We start from the raw sequence: 19,882 nt of genomic DNA on the forward strand, positions 1-19,882 counted from the left end.
GCCCTCAGTGCCTACAGTAGCAGTAGCTGCACCATATCCGGTACCATTACCTACCGTACCCCCTGCTGCGACCACTTTTATTCCCCAGGCAGTACCTCCGACGGCTTATGCTCCGGTATATACAGCAACACCGGGAGTTCCTCCTCCGGTTTATTCCGCGGTACCACCTGTAGTATCAGCTCCAGTGTTTCCGCCAGTTCCTGCAGCCGTCCCGACACAGATCACTGATATTGTTGCTGCACGAGCTAGGATTCCAGCATTGGCTGAGTCGATGAAGACTCGTTTCACTCTTTTCCGCGGAGATCTCGATCCGAGTATGGCTCTGTCATGGATAGAGACTATGGAGCAGACTTTCTTCTATATGGCTTGCTCCGAGTGGGAGAAAGTAGAGCTGGCTGCTTACCATTTACGGGATGAAGCTAATGCCTGGTGGGTTACTCAGCGTTCTATTATTGGTGAGCGCAACGTCACATGGACCAGGTTCAGAGAGGCTTTTGAGAGCCGTTTCTTTCCACTGTCCTATCAGATGGCTCGCCAACAGGATTTTATGAGTCTCGATAATCGCTCAGTGACCGAGTATAATACTGAATTCCTTCGGTTGGCTCAGTTTTGTCCAGAGTTAGTTGCGGAGGACAGAACTCGCATGATGTAGTTTATACAGGGATTGGATGGTTATCTGCATATACAGCTTGCCGGATTAGGGATTTCATCTTACTCTGATGCATTGAATCGAGCTTTGATGATAGAGTTAGCTCGTGACGGCATATCCGGACGGAAAAGAAAGCATAGGTCGGACATCGAGGCGGTCCAGCAGACTCAGCGGCAGACAACCTCGTAGTAGTCGCAGACAGTCGGTCGAGGTACAGGCGTCTCGTGAGCCTCGAATCGAGCGGTCTTCTTGGGACGTTCCGGTTTCTCAGAGAGCCGCGACCACCTTCGGTGATACTCATTGTTTGAGATGTGGATCCGAGATCACCTCACCCAGCTTGCTCTGGGCCGATCGGTTTGCTTTTATTGCAACCCGGGCACCAGAGCCGAGATTGTCGGTGAAGGCTCGGCCTCCTGAGGTCGGTCGGAGGGGACAATCTAGTCGATCGAGGCATATCGAGGAGGCGGCCCAATCTTCACGTCGGCGAGCAGCGACTCCCTCAGCAAAGATTTGGCATGCTTGGACAGAGTACTCCAAGGCTCAGTAGCACCCAGTTTTGCTCAGACCTTATTATCCGACTCAAGCGTGTCGGACTCGGTCCCACCACCGCAAGATGCCACCATCCTCTCGCCTTATCTAGCACATAGTCCGGCCCAGCACGGTGGCGAGCTTCGCCCGGCGATCAGGCAGTGTTACCACCTCCTCCTCCGCCAGAGACTGGTCGTGTTCATGCGATTACCAGAGAGGATGCTCAGCGGGCCGACGGATCCGTTTTCCGCGGTACGATTTCCATTTATGCATTTTCCGCTGATATTTTGATTGATACTGGTAGTTCGCACTCTTTTATATCCCGTACCTTTATGCGGGAGATTGGTAGATTACCTACTGTTAGACTGCAGCGGTTGACCGTCTCCCTACCGTCCGGTGATACTTTAGACGTCACCCAAGAGGTCAGAGGTTGCCCGTTAGACTTTGGCAACATGACACTTACGGTAGATCTTCTAGTATTGGAGATGATCGAGTTTGATATCATACTTGGCATGGATTGGCTATCAGTATATCATGCTACCGTTGATTGCCAGACGAGGGTGGTCACCTTCCAGCCTCCGAACCAACCCTCGTGGAGTTTCACTGGCATCAGAGATGACGGCATCTCCATTATTTCGGCGATTCAGGCACAGAAGCTGCTGTCTCACGGCTGTCATGGTTTTCTGCTATCTTTGATCAGTACTGAGGACAGCAGTAGTTCACAGCTCCCCGACGTTCCTGTAGTCCGGGAGTACCAGGTTTGCCTCCCAGAAGGCCAGTGGAGTTCGCTATTGAGCTGATTCCGGGAACCGCGCCGACATCGAAAGCTCCGTATCGTATGGCACCAAAAGAGTTGAACGAGTTGAAGGTTCAACTCCAGGAACTTTTAGACAGGGGATTTATTCGCCCTAGTGTTTCACCATGGGGTTCTCCAGTTCTGTTTGTCAAGAAAAAGGATGGTACCATGAGGTTATGTATTGACTACAGGCAGTTGAATTCAGTGACCGTCAGAAATAAATATCCATTACCACGGATTGAGGATTTGTTTGATCAGCTCAAAGGTACATCAGTGTATTCTAAGATTGATCTGCAATCCGGATATCATCAGCTGAGAGTCAGAGACTCAGATATTCATAAGACAGCTTTCCGTAACAGATACGGTCATTATGAGTTTTTGGTAATGCCATTTGGGCTTACCAATGCTCCAACGGTGTTTATGGACTTGATGAACCGCATTTTTCTGGAGTATCTAGATCAGTTTGTTATCGTTTTTATTGATGACATATTGGTCTATTCTCGTTCCGAGGAGGAGCATGCACAGCATCTTCGCACAGTCTTGGAGATTCTTCGACGACATCAGCTGTACGGGAAGTTCAGCAAGTGTGCATTCTGGCTATCCTCGGTTGGTTTTCTGGGACACGTGGTTTCTAGCAGAGGTATTTCAGTTGATCCTCAGAAGATCGAGGCTGTCACCGGTTGGGAGCAGCCAAAGTCAGTTTAGGAGATCCGCAGTTTTCTGGGATTGGCCGGATATTACCGACGTTTTGTCGAGGGCTTCTCGCGTATTGCTATGCCACTGACACGTCTTACCCGGAAAGGCGTGAAGTTCATATGGTCCGAGGATTGCGAGACCAGCTTCCAGGAGCTGAAGCGGAGATTAGTGTCGGCTCCAGTTTTGGTTTTACCTTCTGGAGAGGATGGATTTGTACTTTACACCGACGCGTCTCTGTTTTGGTGATACGATGCTCATGCAAGACGCAGTAGTCTCTTATGCTTCTCGTCAGCTGAAGGAGCATGAGAAGAACTACCCAGTTCATGATTTGGAGTTAGCCGCCATCATATTTGCTCTGAAGCTTTGGCGTCATCATTTTTACGGTATCACATTTGAGATTCTCACTGATCATAAGAGTCTCAAATATATTTTCACTCAGAAGGAGCTTAATCTTCGACAGAGGAGATGGATGGAGTTCCTGAAGGACTACGATTGTACCATTAGCTACCACCCGGGAAAAGCTAATGTGGTTGCCGATCACTTAGCAGAAGTCCAGAGGGACTTTAGCTTGCCACCGAATTTGATTCTGGTTTGATTGAGTTTTTGAGTTAGACACGGAGGAGCGAGGCAAGCAGGCGGTATTCTTGTTACCATGGTTGCTCGATCGTCGATCGGACGAGGATCCAGAGGCCAGTGGTGATCAGCATTGCAGTTCATTAGCGATCGAGATAGCTTAAGGCGTGAGTTTCTGAGGAGCGAGGAGGTATCATATACTTCGAGGCGATTATGCGTACCTCGGTCTCATCCGGTCTTACGGAGCTACTTGAGGCACACCGTTCTCGATTTATGATCCATCCAAAGGGACCCGTATGTATCGAGACTTGAGACGTTCCTATTGGTGGAACGGTATGAAGAAGGACATCACGATTTCGTAGCTAGATGTCTTGTGCATCGGCGGTGAAGGTGAACACCGGAGACCGGGGATTACTTCAATGATTCCTATTCCCGAGTGGAAGTGGGATCACATTACCATGGACTTTGTGGTAGGGTTGCAGGACACGACGAGGCCATGACGCGATTTGGGTAATCGTAGATCGATTAACCAAATCGCTGCCTCTTAGCGATTCGGAGGACCGATTCCACGGATCGATTGGCGGTCTGTATTGCCGAGAGATTATCGAGACTACATGGTGTTCCATTGAGTATCATTTGGATAGAGATCCACGGTTTACGCCTCGTTTGGCGAGTCTGCGGGCCTTGGGTACACAGCTCCGTTTGATCTGACTTTCCATCCATGAGCAGATGGGCGGTCAGAGCGAATCATTCAGACTTTAGAGGACGAGGTCATGTGTTATGGATTTCGGAGGCGATTGGGAGGACCATCTCGTTGGTAGAGTTTGCCTACAACAATAGCTTCCATTCGGCTATCCAGATGGCACCGTTTGAGGCGTTGTATGGTAGACCTTGTCGGACACCGTCCTTTGGGATGAGGTTGGAGGCTCGATTGTTGGGACCTCATAGAGCTCAGCAGGATGCAGAGTTGGTCCGTACTATCAGACGGAGGATGTCAGAGTCGCAGGACCGCCAGAAGAGTTATGCTGATCGGAGACGCAGACCACTAGAGTTCTCTATTGGCAACCATGTATTTCTACGAGTTTCACCCACGAAAGGGGTGAAGAGATTTGGCCTCAGAGGTAAGCTAGCTCCGCGGTACATTGGCCCTTTCGAGATCTTGGAGAGGATCGGAGCGGTAGCTTACCGACTGGCACTACCACCGTCCCTGTCAGGCGTTCATGATGTATTCCACGTATCGATGTTGAGGAGATACGTACATGACCCAACGTATGTTCTGACAGATGTCTCAGTTCCAGTTCAGCCTGACGTCACTTATGAGGAGGTTCCGGTACAGATTCTTGACCGGAAAGAGCGTCAGTTGCGGAACAAGACTATTCGGCTGGTTAAAGTCGGATGGCAGCACCATTCGGACGAGGAGGCTACTTGGGAGCTCGAGGATACTATCCGAGCTCGATATCCCCATCTTTTTACTTGAGGTATGTGATTCAGTTTACCGTTCAACATTTATACTTCCTGTCTATTGTTAGTACTTGCTGATGGTAGATAACGAAATTTGGGGACCAAATTTTTTTTTTGTGGGGGAGAATGTAAAATACCGGAAATAGGCGAATATGAATAAGGGAATTTTTTAGAATTTTTGGACATTTTTCGGGAGTTTTTCAGAGCTCGTACGGATAAGTTCACGGGAATAAAAACGGGGTCTGGAAAAGCCTGTTTAGGCTACCCTGTTTTAATGAGGAAAAGATTTATTTTCTTTTCCTTTTTCTTTTTCCTTTATCTTTTCTTTTTCTCTTATTTTTTTCCCCGACGCCGTTTCTGTTCTCTCCTTCCCTCGCGCAACCAAGCCGCCGGCGTGCCCTAACCACCGGGCCAGCGGTTCCTTCTCCCCGAGCATACCAGTCCCCCTCGGCACTTCTTCTTCTCTTCTCATTCTTCCTCCCCGAGTCGATTTCTCTCCTTCTCCCGGCGCTGAGCAGCGCCGAGTCCTAGGTGCCGACGCCACCGACGCCCTCTGCCCTAGATTTGGGCCACAGCCGCCGCCACTTTGCCCTAGCCGAATTCCTTCCACCGCCGGCAGTCCGAGTTCCCTTCTGATGTTCGTGCCCTAGCCACAGCCTGCACCGCCGCGAATTCCTCCGCTCTAGGTCAGGCCGACACCCGACTTCCTCTTCTCCCTGTGCTCACGACCCGCCACACCTCTGTTCAGTGCCGACGCCACTGCTTAGTGATTTCTTCCCTTGTCGACTAAGCCTCAGCCCTAGCACTGGTTGCCGTGAGCATTAGCTGAGTGTTGCTGTTTATTGGTTCTGGCTACCGGAAATTTTGGGTTGTTGAGAGTCGTCAGTAGACACTTAGGGGTAAGTGTGGATTCGATCTCTTGTGTGATCATTTTAACTTCACTAGAATCCTTATGTTGGCTGGAATAATTGCAGGTGTTGGCGATACAGACAGAACCTAGAGAGCAGTGAAAGGTAAGGTTCTTGTTTAATGTTTATGGATTTAGGTTTTGATGTGCACAAGTTAATTGATAATTAATTAAGGTTAATCGATAATTAGGGTTTTCCCTAATTGAATTAAGAGTTTGATTTAGTTATTTGATACAGGTTGAGTAACTAAATTATATGTGTTTAATTAGGTAGGTTAATGATTATGACTTAGGGTTTTGTCCTAAGTTGTGTTGGGAATTTTATTTAGCAATTCATTGGAATTTTAGCTAAACAAAATATATCTCTGTTGGTATCACAGGACCTTGATGCAAGACGAGTATCTCGACGTCGTGTTCGGACCAGATTTGACATTTCCTATTGGAGGCGGGTACTTTTGACTTTTTGTCTTTGATATGCTTAGTAATGAAATTAACATATTGCATCAATTGTGTTTCTTATCTGTTTCGGTTAATCACTACCCAAATCTTGGTACGTGCTTGATTGATTGATTGATTGATTTGCATCTCATGTATATTTTACCTGTTTATACATGCTTATAGTGGGTAGTGATATACCATGCTTCACCATGTTCAGGACCTAGGTTTTTATACCTTCTGTGTACCTTTGATTCGATATGATTCGTTGACCTAGGGTGCACTTTTCTATATATATGGATTAGGTCAGGATGTTTATATGGTTATTGCCATGCATCATTTGCATGATTGCATACTGTGCGATAGTCCGCTCTATTATTGTTGAGCACATCGCCAGTTACATGGATCTGCACACACCACCACTCATGGGTTAGTGGTCGATTCGATGAGTGTGTTGCGAGGGACTCGTTGAGCACCGTTGGTCCGCTCATGGGTAGTGTGACAACGTGTTATCCGCGAGATTCCTCCCGTCATCGTGTCTGGGAGTTGAGAGCATTGCGCTCCCTCATCTATGATTTAGGGTAGGAGGATAGGTGTACTCGAACAAGATCCGTCCACTCGGTCACTCATCGGGAGTAGTGACGGCCACGGTTGTCACAGACCTACCCACTCGGCCTCACTATTGTGTGTGAGATGATCGGCTGGCGTCGGGGTGACCAGGACACATCATTGGCATCATATGCATGATGCATTTATTGGTTGTGTTTGTGTTTGCTGCATTTATACTGCATATTGTTTGGATACCTATGTTTGACATGCATACAGGATTTCCTTATCTCGGACTGTTTGACCTTATACTCGGGACCTGGTTAGTACAGGAGACTGTACGCATGATTAGTGCTAGGTGTTGTTTCTTTACTTTGCATATCAATTGTACCTACTGAGTGTTGGACTCACCCCGCCTCCATTATTGTTATTTTCAGGTTGATGCTGTCAGGAGGGAGTTCCAGTCGCTAGTCCTCACTGCACGTAGTGCTGGTCCCTGCAGACCTCCAGGATATGTTTGGTTTTCTTTGATTTCTTTTCTATTCTAGACTGTTTTGAACATGATATGTTTTGGATTATTTCTGCTTATGGATGTTGTATGGATTTTATTATTGCGATGGATTTGGATTTGGATTTTATTCTACTACATGCCTGCTTGGATGGCAGAAGAGGTGAGTTCGTCGGATTTGAGCTTTACGAGTGTAGTGGAGTAGGGTGGATTTCGAGTCAGAGTATTATTTTACTGTTTAATTATCTTAACTGCGTGGTTGTGACAGCCAGAGGCTGAATAGATTATATATAACTGCGTGGTGATGTTTTATTTTGTTGTTATTATTCCAGCCGCCTGTGGCTGAGGTATTTGTGAGATGTAGAAAAGTTTCAGATTGTCCACCGTACAGGGGAGATGCTGCCGAAATTTTCTCGGACAGGGACTCCTCTGGGGCGTGACACTTAGGCCAGGTTCAGAGAGGCTTTTGAAAGCCGTTTTTTCCCACTATCATATCGGATGGCTCGCCGGCAGGATTTCATGAGTCTGCATCAGAATAATCGCACGGTGACAGAGTATAATACTGAATTCAACCGGTTGGCTAAGTTTTGTCCAGAGTTAGTTGCGGAGGACAGATCTCGCATGATGTAGTTTATACACAGACTAGATGGTTATCAGCAAGTAAGGCTTGCCGGTTTAGGGATCGTATCTTACTCAGATGCACTGGATCGAGCTTTGATGATAGAGTTAGCTCAGTGGAGAGCATTTCCGGACAGGAAGAGGAAGCATACGGGTCAGGCATCCGGACAGATCCAGCAGACACCGACGACAGGACAGCAGTAGAGTAGTCACAGTTGGTCAGGTCAGGGTACTTCTAGGGTATCTCGTAGGCCTCAGAAGTCAGGGCGGTCTTCTTGGGGCGTTCCGATTTTCTCGTGAGCAAACAACCACCTTCCAACGATACTCCATTTCCGATGTTGATCCAGATCACCTCACCCGGCTTGCTCTGGGGACCGGTTTACTTTTATTGCAAGCTGGGCACAGGCCGAGATTGTCGGTGAAGGCTCGGCCTGCAGCAAGAGGTCAGTCGGAGGGGCAGTCTAGTCGATCAGGGCATATCGAGGAGGCGGCCCAATCTTCACATCGTCGAGGATAGCCGCTGCAGCGGCGTTGGCATGCTTGGGCAGAGTACTCGGTGCTTTCGCACCCGAGTTATGTTCAGGACCTTATTATCGACGAGGCGATGTCGGATCGACCTCGACCTTTAGGCGATGTCAGACTCGGTCCCAACGGTACCTGATATCGATCGTCCTCTCGGTCTTCTCGGCTCATTATCCGGACCGCCTCGGTGGTAAACTTACCGCGGCGGCCACGTTGGCGATACCCCTCCTCCTCGCGGGCGGACGTGTACATGCGATTACCAGAGAGGATGCGCAGCGAGCCGATGGATCCGTTTTCCGCGGTACGATTTCCATTTATGCATTTTTCGCTGATATATTGATTGATACTGGTAGCTCGCACTCGTTTATATCCCGTACCTTTATGCGGGAGATTGGTAGATTACCTACTTTTAGACTACAGCGATTGACCGTCTCCCTACCATCCGGTGATACTTTAGACGTCACCCAGGAGGTCAGAGGTTGCCCGTTAGACTTTGGCAACATGATACTTACGGTAGAACTACTAGTATTGGAGATGGTCGAGTTTGATATCATACTTGGCATGGATTGACTGTTAGTATATCATGCTACCGTTGATTGCCAGACGAGGGTGGCCACTTTCCGACCTCCGAACCAACCCTCGTGGAGTTTCACTGGCATCAGAGACGACGACATCTCGATTATTTCGACGATTTAGGAGCAGAAGCTGCTGTCTCACGGCTGTCATGGTTTCTTATTATCTCTGATTAGTACTGAGGATAGCAGTAGTTCGCAGCTCTCCGACGTTCCTGTAGTCCAGGAGTACCCATATGTATTTCCAGAGGAGCTGCCAGGTTTTCCTCCCAGAAGGCAAGTGGAGTTCGCTATTGAGCTGATTCCGGGGACCGCACCGACATCGAAAGCTCCTTATCGTATGACACCAAAAGAGTTGAACGAGTTGAAGGTTCAACTCCAGGAGCTTTTAGACAGGGGATTTATTCGCCCTAGTGTTTCTCCATGGGGTTCTCCGGTATTATTTGTCAAGAAAAAGGACGGCACTATAAGGTTATGTATTGACTACAAACAGCTGAATGCAGTGACCGTCAGAAATAAATATCCTTTACCACGGATCGAGGATTTATTTGATCAGCTCAGAGGTACATCAGTGTATTCTAAGATTGATCTGTGATCCGGATATCATCAGCTGAGAGTCAGAGACTCAGATATTCAGAAGACAGCTTTCCGTACGAGATACGGTCATTATGAGTTTTTGGTAATGCCATTTGGGCTTACCAATGCTCCAGTGGTGTTTATGGACTTGATGAACCGCATTTTTCTGGAGTATCTGGACCAGTTCGTTATCGTTTTCATTGATGACATATTGATCTACTCGCATTCCGAGGAGGAGCATGCACAACATCTTCGTATAGTCTTGGAGACTCTTAGACGACATCAGCTATATGCGAAGTTCAGCAAGTGTGCATTCTGGTTATCTTCAGTCAGTTTTCTGGGACACGTGGTTTCTAGCAGAGGTATTTCAGTTGATCCTCAGGAGATCGAGGCTATCACCGGTTGGGAGCAGCCGAAGTCAGTTCAGGAGATCCGTAGTTTTCTGGGATTGGCCGGATATTACCGACGTTTTGTCGAGGGTTTCTCGCGTATTGCTATGCCGCTAACACGCCTTACCAGGAAAGGCGTGAAGTTCATGTGGTCCGAGGATTGTGAGACCAGCTTTCAGGAGCTGAAGCGGAGATTAGTGTCGGCTCCAGTTTTGATTTTACCTTCTGGAGAGGACGGATTTGTACTCTACACCGACGCGTCTCTTCAGGGTTTGGGCGCTGTTCTAATGCAGCACGACAGAGTAGTCTCTTATGCTTCTCGACAGTTGAAGGAGCATGAGAAGAACTACCCAGTTCATGACTTGGAGTTAGCTGCCATCATCTTTGCTCTGAAGCTTTGACGGCATCATTTATACGGTATTACATTTGAGATTCTCACTGATCATAAGAGTCTCAAATATATTTTCACTCAGAAGGAGCTTAATCTCCGACAGAGGAGATGGATGAAGTTCCTGAAGGACTACGATTGTACCATTAGCTACCACCCGGGGAAAGCTAATGTGGTTGCGAATACTCGGCGGAAGTCCAGAGGACTTTGGCTTGCCACCGAGTTTCGATTCTGAGACTTGATTCGTGGTTTCTCGAGTTAGATCTTGAGGCGAGGCCGGCCAGGCGGGTATTCAGTTACCATGGTTGCTCGATCGTCGATCGGGACGAGGATCAGAGGCCTAAGTGGTGATCGCATTGCGGTTGATAGCTTCTGGGCAGCAGACCGAGTTTACACGCGACGAGGAGGGTATTATATACTTCCGAGATAGATTATGCGTACCTCAGTCTCATCCGGTCTTACAGGAGCTACTCCAGGAGGCACACCGCTCTCGATTTGCGATCCATCCAGGCGTGACCCTTATGTATCGAGACTTGAGGCGTTCCTATTGGTGGAACGGCATGAAGAAAGACATCACGGATTTCGTAGCTAGATGTCTTGTTTGTCAGCAGGTGAAGGCTGAGCACCAGAGACCTGCAGGATTACTTCAGCGGATTCCTATTCCTGAGTGGAAGTGGGATCACATTACCATGGACTTTGTGGTAGGGTTGCCGAGGACACGACGAGGTCATGACGCGATTTGGGTAATCGTTGATCGATGAACCAAATCTGCGCACTTTTTAGAGATTCGGAGGACTGATCCCCTGGATCGATTGGCAGATTTGTATTGTCGGGAGATCATCAGACTACATGGTGTTCCGTTGAGTATCATCTCGAATAGAGATCCACGGTTCACGTCTCGTTTCTGGCAGAGTCTGCAGCAGGCCTTGGGCACACAGCTTCGTTTCAGTACAACTTTCCATCCACAGACAGATGGGCAGTCAGAGCGGACCATTCAGACATTAGAAGACCTGCTGAGGTCATGTGTTATGGATTTCGAATGCAGTTGGGAGGACCATCTGCCGTTGGTAGAGTTTGCTTACAACAACAACTTTCATTCGGCTATCCAGATGACACCGTTTGAGGCGTTGTATGGTAGGCCTTGTCGGACACCCGTCCTCTGGGATGAGGTTGGAGAGGCCCAGATGTTGGGACCTCATAGAGTTCAGCAGGATGCAGAGTTGGTCCGTACTATCAGACGGAGGATGTCAGAGGCGCAGGACCGCCAGAAGAGTTATGCTGATCGGAGACGCAGACCACTAGAGTTCTCTGTTGGCGACCATGTATTTCTACGAGTTTTACCCACGAAAGGGGTGAAGAGATTTGACCTCAGAGGTAAGCTAGCTCCGTGGTACATTGGCCCTTTCGAGATCTTGGAGAGGATCGGGGCGGTAGCTTACCGGTTAGCACTACCACTGTCCCTGTCAGGCGTTCACGATGTATTCCACGTATCGATGCTGAGGAGATACGTGCCCGACCGGACGCATGTGCTGGCAGATATCACAGTTCCAGTTCAGCCTAATATTACTTATGAGGAGGTTCCGGTACAGATTCTCGATCGGAAAGAGCGTCAGTTGCGGAACAAGACTATCCGGCTAGTTAAAGTCGGATGGCAGCATCATTCGGACGAGGAGGCTACTTGGGAGCTCGAGGATACGATCCGAGCTCGATATCCTCATCTTTTCACTTGAGGTATGTGATTTAATTTACCGTTCAGCATTTATATTCTTTACCTGTTATTAGTACTTGCTGATGGTATATAACAAAATTTGGGGACCAAAGTTTAATTAGTGGGGGAGAATGTAAAATACCGAAAATAGGCGAATATTAATAAGGGAATTTTCTGGAATTTTTGAATATTTTTCGGGAATTTTTCGGAGCTCGTATGGACGAGCTTACGGGAATAAAACGGGGTTCCGGAAAAACCTGTTTAGATTACTCATTTAAGCGAGGAAATGTTATTTTCTTAATTTCCTTTTCTATTTTCTTTTCTTTATTTTCTTTATTTGCTTTCTTTTCCCTTCCTCGCCGAACCCCACGCCGCCCTTCTTCCCCGTCGCGATCCCCTGCCCTAACCGCACTCGGCGGTTCCATCTCCTCCCGCGTGCTTAAGCCGTGACAAGGGGAGAAGTCGACGCCCATTCCTTTTTCTTTCCCCTGCCGTGCCCTAGCCAATTTCTCTTCATCCTCGCCGAGCGACGGCGCCGAGCGCCAGCCACTCCTCCCTGTGCCCTAGGTCTCCGCCACCTCTCTTCCTTTCTTCTGGCAGAGCAAGAGCCGACCGACTGCTCTACCTCCCAATCGTCGGCCATCATCACTCGACTACCACTGTGCTTTGCCGCCGCCGCCGACTCTTGACCTGAGCAACAACCGAAGCTTCTTTTCATCTGCCCTAGCTTCGTGCCCTAGTTTGGGTCCACTTGATTGGCGGTGCCAGCCAAGGTGTAGCTGACAGAAATCGAGCACCCCCAGGTCTGCTAGTTCTGTGCCCTATCTGTCGGCCACCCGTTTTTGGTTTCAACCGGTTACTGTCTACTGGCAGAGAGGAAAAGAGACTAGGGTAAGGCAGGTGGTGTTTTGTTTTCCAAATTTTCGTGCTGGTGGATTAGTTGATCATATTTGTTTCTGCTTTCCAGCAGCAACTCTGCTCTTGGATCCGGCAGCCACCTTCCAGCGGCTACCTTTCTTCGGCAACAACATCCCTGCTGAGAAGTAAGGTAAGGTTTAGGGTTTTTGAGCTTCGTGTATATTGATTTGGTTATGTTGGGAATTGGTAGATTGGATTAGATTTAGATTTTTTTTTTAATCCAATGTTATGATTAGGGTTAAAGGAAATTAATCCTACTTAATCGTTGGATTTAATTAGGAAGGTCGAGATTATGGTTTAGGGTTTTCCCCTAAATTGTTCTTAAGAATTTTTATTTAGCTATTCCTTTCATTTGTAGCTAAATAAAATGTATGTTTGATAACACAAGACTTTGACGCGAGATGAGTATCTCGGAGTCAGATTTAGATCATTTTATAGGAGGCGGGTACTTTTGACTTATGTCATTTGATATACATAGTAGTGAATATAACAAGTTACATTAATTATGTTCTTATTTGTTCCGGTTAATCACTACCCGATACTTGTTACATGATTGATTGATTGCTTGTTTTGCATCTCATGTATTCCTTACCTGTTGATACATGCTTATAGGGGTAGTGATATACCATGCTTCACCATGTTCAGGACCTAGGTTTTATACCTTCTGTGTACCTTTGATTTGATTTGATTCGTTGACCTATGATGCACTTTTATATATATATGGATTAGGTCAAGATATTTTGTGGTTAGTGCCATGCACCATTTGCATAATTGCATACTGTGCGATAGTCCGCTCCATTATTGTTGAGCACATCGCCAGTTACATGGATCTGCACACACCACCACTCATGGGTTAGTGGTCGATTTAGGCAGAGTGTGTTGCAGCAGGGACTCTGTTAGGCACCGTTGGTCCGCTCATGGGTAGTGTGACACAACGTGTATCCAGCAGGGATTCCTCCCCGTCATTGTGTACCGGGAGTTGAGAGCATTGCGCTCCCCCATTTATGATTTCGGGTAGGAGGATAGGTGTACTCCGACAGCATCCCGTCCACTCGGTCACTCATCAGGAGTAGTGACGACAGAGTGCACGGTTGTCACAGCCCTACCCACTCGACCTCACTTTTGTGTGAGATGGTTGACTGGCGTCAGGGGTGACCAGGACGCATCATTGACATCATATGCATGATGCATTTATTGCTTGTGTTTGTGTTTGCTGCATTTATATGCTGCATATTGTTTGGATACCTATGTTTGAATGCATACAGGATTTCCATATCACTCGGACTGTTTGTCCTTATACCCAGGTTCTGGTTAATACAGTTTCTCTCCTGTTTACTTCAGATGCATTTTTATCTTTCTTATATCAGGAGACTGTACGCATGATTAGTGCTAGGTGTTATTTCCCTACTTTGTATATCAGTTGTACCTGCTGAGTGTTGGACTCACCCCACCTCCATTGTTGTTATTTTCCAGGTTGATGCTGTCAGGAGAGAGTTCCAGTTGTTAGTCCCCTGCAGACCACGAGGACTTATTGATCTTTTGGTTTTCTTCTTTATTAGACTATGTTTTGAACTTGTTATGTTTTGGATTGTTTTACTTATGGATCTTGTATGGATTCTTATCGTTGATGAACTTTGTTGTGGTTTGGATATGTTTTACTCCATGTCTGCCTGGATGGCAGAAGAGGTGAGTTTGTTGGATTTGAGCTTTATGAGTGTAGTGGAGTAGGGTTGATTTCGAGTCAGAGTATTATTCTTCCGTTTACTTGTTATATAAACTGCGTGGAATGTCTGTGTATTGTATTTTATTTCTGTTATTATTCCAGCCGCATGTGGCTGAGGTATGTGGATATGTAGAAAGTTTCAGATTGTCCGCCGTACAGGGGAGATGCTGCCGAAATTTATTCGGACAGGGACTCCTCCGGGGCGTGACATTATTAGCGATACTCTCTAATATAACTCAAACTTTAATTGGTCACACAATGTGCCTTCCTTTGGGCCGACCTATTGTGTGCATAATATGATACTTTATATGAGTTATATTTTGATCCATAGTTTACAACAACCTTAATCGGTCACATAATATGTCTTCCTTTGGGCCGACATATTGTGTGCATGATCTGAACAAAATAATATTTTGTTCTATAGTTGTAAGGTACCTTATGCATATATCTGGCATAAAAGTAACCTTCCTTTGGGTTAATTACTTTTAGCATATATATACATCTACCAACACAAAATACACTAAACCTACCTAAGGTACCTTCCTTTGGGCCGACACATTAGTTCAACTTAGTAGCACGTTGTGTAGATAGACTCAAGAAAATTCTAGGAACTTAATTTGAACAGAAATTACTTAATCAGCCTTAACAACATAAAATTAGACTTATTAATCGATTGATACCTTATGATAGTCAATTGGTATGATCCAATCGATTATTGCAATCAATTTGAAAGCCTATTATATGTGACTATATAATTATATATAGAATTCTCCCTTAAGAAGCTTATGATTCTTTTAAGTTTTATAATTAAATAGTATTATTTAATACTATTTAATCCCTTAATTATTTTTTTTTTTGTCTCACGTTGTTGAAATAACAAACGGAAATAGTTTTTTTTTCTTTTTCTACTATTTCAAATGAAACAGATGCTTTTCCTTTTTTCCTTTTTTTTTTCTTTTACTGTTTCAACAAAATGGTTTTTTTTTTCTTTCTTTTAATCGTTTCATGTTTGAAAGAGTCTTAGTTTTTTTAACGAACACTATTTCGTTGAAACCGTGTAATCGATTAACAGTAAACTTAATCGAATGGATTAAAAAAACATAATTGAAACAGAAAATAATTAACGTAGTCACGAGTTTAAGACTGAGAAATTATTTAAGAAAAATTCTTAATCAATTTCTATCGATTCTGTTCGATGTTTTAGGCTTAGTAATCGATTGGTCGACCAAACAAATCCATTAAACCATTACTACATAGAAGATCAAGCCTTTCCTAAATTTTCTATATAAAAGATTTTAACGATCAAATAATTGTATTATACTAGGAAAAATTAATCTAGTATACAAACAATAAATCGATGAAACATTTAAACTTTATTGCCAATGAAATGAAGAAACAAAAACTTGGCTCTGATACTAATTGATGGTTCTCGTAAAAACCTAAGCTGTATGAATTCTAGATAATCAAAATAAGAATTCGTATAGGAAAAACAAGAACATATGAGCATGGATCTTCGTTTCATCGAGAATATGGTATAAGAAAGTAAATAATACATAAACATAATGACAAATAGCCTGATTGAAAAGTCATATCTTTGTCCTTTAGCGTCATAAGAACAAACAATGAATGGAAAAAAGGTAGGTCTTTCGAAGGAGTTAAGGGTTGACGGCGCCGAATTCTCTTCGTCAATGGGGAACAAAGAGACGTCTCAAAGATTACCTTAATCCTATTATATAGTACACATTTATTATCAACCCATCGATAATAATAGATGCGGGACTATAGGTTCTACACATATGAGATCCATATCCAATTATCCGAAACCCACTAGACATAAGTTAGATCACTTTAAAGGGTTCGGATCGTATTCACGTGTGCAACTTACAAATAAGCCCACCTAATAAGGATAATTATATCCAACAATTATTGCCCAATGAACCTTCATGAGGTTGCTCTATGAAACTAAGAATGATTGCTCGGCAAAGCTCGATAACATTGTTCTACAGGACTTTGGTTATATTGCTCTGTAAACCTTCATGTGGTTGCTTTATAGAACTTATTGCTCAACAAAAACTTAATATTATTGTTTGACAGACTTTTAATATTATTGCTTTGCTGAATCTTGACATTATTGCATAATGAACCTCATGTGATTGCTCTGCTGAATCTTGACATTATTGCTCAGCGACATTTATTTCGCCAACGAGGAGAAACTCAGCTATTTTACTCAGAAGAACCTGTTGTATCCCTCAGAGTAAACCTGGCTACCATAAGATGCCCCTCCTTCAAGTCAGACTGAAGAGTAAAGTCGAATGAAGTTTAATTAAGTGTGTGTGTTCAAAGATAATGTTCTTCGAGGGAAAAAAACCTTCATCTTTGTATGTTCTCCTCCTTCTCCGAAAGCTTTTTAGAGAGGAGATTTTATTGATTGCCCCTTCGAAAATGGTCCAAAAAATCATGAGCCTTAGAGTAGTAGTCGCTGATTATGAACCAAGTAAACTAGTCAAGTTCTTATTATCTTGTTTTACTTTCTGCTGCCTATCTCTGTTTTCACAAAAAAGAAAGATTTTTCAACAAGTGATATTGAACCCCCCCCCCCCTTTCTATCGCTCTTTTCATCCTACAAGTGTAGGATCGTATAGAACATGAGAGGGGAGTGTGAATCATGTTTTAAAAAACTTTTCTTTTTTAGTTTTAAAAAATAGTTGGAAAATTAAATACACAGTGAAAAGATTAAAAAAAAGGAAAATAAAACACAGCGTAAAATGAGTACGTTTTTGGTTTTACTTGGTTTGGAGTTTTGATGACTCCTACTCCAAGGCCCATGCCCCTTTGGGACATATTCGATGGGCAATTCACTAAAAAATTGAATCTCTGTTAGAAAAAGAAGAAAGTGTAACAAACTACACTTTTTGATGCAATAAAAATAACTTTAAATCATTACCAACACTTCAGTAGGTTGAAGATCGTAGCTCGAGGTCGATGTCGCTCTCATTGCAGCAATTGAGTGTAGTGGAGTAATAGCAGAATGGTAACAAGAGGGCGGTGTAGCAGAATGATCGAAGAAGCTTCTATGAAAGTTGTGTTGAATGCATTGGTCGAATCCTCCTTTTAAAGGATATTGGAGGTGCCTCCAATGTCTCTAGGGAACCTCCATTAAAGCTAATCCTCTTCTTAAGCGTCGGCTTTTATCTATTTGAGGGTGCCTCCATCAGCTCTAAGATGCCTCCAGTCCACTTCGAGGCGCCTCCAATTAGCTCTGAGGTACTTCCAACTAGCAAAACTTCATCCTCAAAGTTTATTTTCACGAGGGAACCTCCATCCATCTAGGGCACCTCCAATGCCTTAGCTGAGGTGCCTCCAATCAACCAAGGCACCTTTGGCATTATTCATCCCATACTTATTTTTTACATTTAACTCATGTAAAAGTGTGTTAGCCTAAATAATAAAATTCCCTGCAAAAAAGAATTAGCACATAATAAAATAAAATAAATTTATGAATTAGATTTTGTCTTACCAAGACTAGAACTTAGTCTTAGTCTCAACTTAGATTTCCAAAATAGATCTAAGTTGGACCAATGCCTATAGTCCCACTGGGACTCGTGCTCACTAGATCTCTTTTTCAGTTACTTACCTCAACTTACCATATGCAGACTTACTTGACATCTGATTTATTGACCTACTAAGTCTTCCTACCAGATGCTCCATCTGGACTTTAGCTAATTATCAGGTTCTGCATATCCAACTAGACTTCCTACTATATATCAGGTTCTCTCTTGACCTATCTAGGATTCCTGCCAGTTATCAAGTCCTCCTAACCTAACTAGACTTCAGTCTAATGTCAAGTCCTCTAGACCCATCAAGATCTTTAGCCTGCACACTTGGTAAATATATTAGATCACATATAATCTAGTTTTAACTTTTGGCATATATCAAAACCCGAGTTTAATTATTAGTGCTAACAACACTGACAATCTTCTCCTTTTTTGTGTAATGACAATTCAGGTTAAAATTAAAAAAATAATAATAAAGGAAAATAACAACATGAGTATGATTTTTCTTTAGTTATCTTATGATTTTTTCTTTAGTTATCGTAACCCGTTATCCTCCCCCTTTAACATTTATCAAAATATGTAGAGTACAAGTAAACAAGAGGAAGCAATCAACAAATATCCAAAGTAATAGATAAATATAATCAAAAGTAACTGGTAAATACTGATGAAAAAGAATCCATCAAAAAATACAAACATATCCAAAATGTAACATAATCCAAAGTACCAATAATGTCTAAGGCTCATCAACTAATGGGAGTGGAGGAGGGTGAGTCAAATTTAAGACACGAAGAATGTACTCCATCCATTGAAATCTAGTAGTCACCTTCTCACGAAGACTAGAAACTAACTATTCGATATGAGAGAAAGACTCCTCTAGTCTAGCAACTTGCTCCTCCAAGAACTAGAAAGTTGAAGGAGGGGTAGGAGATGGAAGATATATAGAAATATCGGGAAAGGTGAAGACCAGCATCTCGTCCTCCGTTGCCTCGGCTACCTCATCGACCTCGGTTAGGACAACTGGCGAGATACCCCCTCTCCAGGTTAGACCCCCTTGAGCAGCAACCTTTATATGGACTAATGATAAAAATTACTGACCAAACACATCATACTCACTAAGGGGAGTGAGTGTACCCTGGGTGACATTTACTCCTATGGCTGAAAACATAGATGTCAACACATGGAAATATGACAGATGGATTTATCCTCAGTGACAATACTAGATGCATAAATAATGTTATAAAACACATGAAGTGAAATATCTATGTCCAACCTTTGACATAAGGTATATAGAAAACAAGAATGAGATAGATGCATCATAAGAACATCGCGAGATGTGGCTGGCAGGATACAAGTAGTAAAAACTTGATACAGAATATAGTCTTGTACCCTCAAGGAGAGAGTTCTAAAGTCAGTCACAATAGGTAACCTGTCTGTAACGACCCAATTTTCCCTATTTCAAGTTCTAAAAATCCATAAAAATATTTGGAAATACCTTTAAAATATTCTAGAGATTTTTAGAAATTTTTAGAGTATTTTTACGTAATTTTTGGAGTTCGTTTGGTATTTTTATCCAGAGGAAGAAGTTTTAAAAAATAAAATAAAATAAAAGAAAAATAGGTTTGTAGAAGCTAGGGTTCGAACCCAACTCCTCGGACCCAAGCACAACCGGCCCGACCAATCGAGCTAAGCTTGTTTTGTTAACTAAATATGGGAATAAATATATTTAAGGTATGGTAACTAATAAAAAATCTGAGTTATAAGAAAAGGGTTTAAGTTTTCCCGAACCCTAAAAGTTTCTCACCGAACCTTTCCTCC

This window comes from Zingiber officinale, chromosome 6A (assembly GCF_018446385.1).
Source record: "Zingiber officinale cultivar Zhangliang chromosome 6A, Zo_v1.1, whole genome shotgun sequence".
Lineage (NCBI taxonomy): Eukaryota > Viridiplantae > Streptophyta > Magnoliopsida > Zingiberales > Zingiberaceae > Zingiber > Zingiber officinale.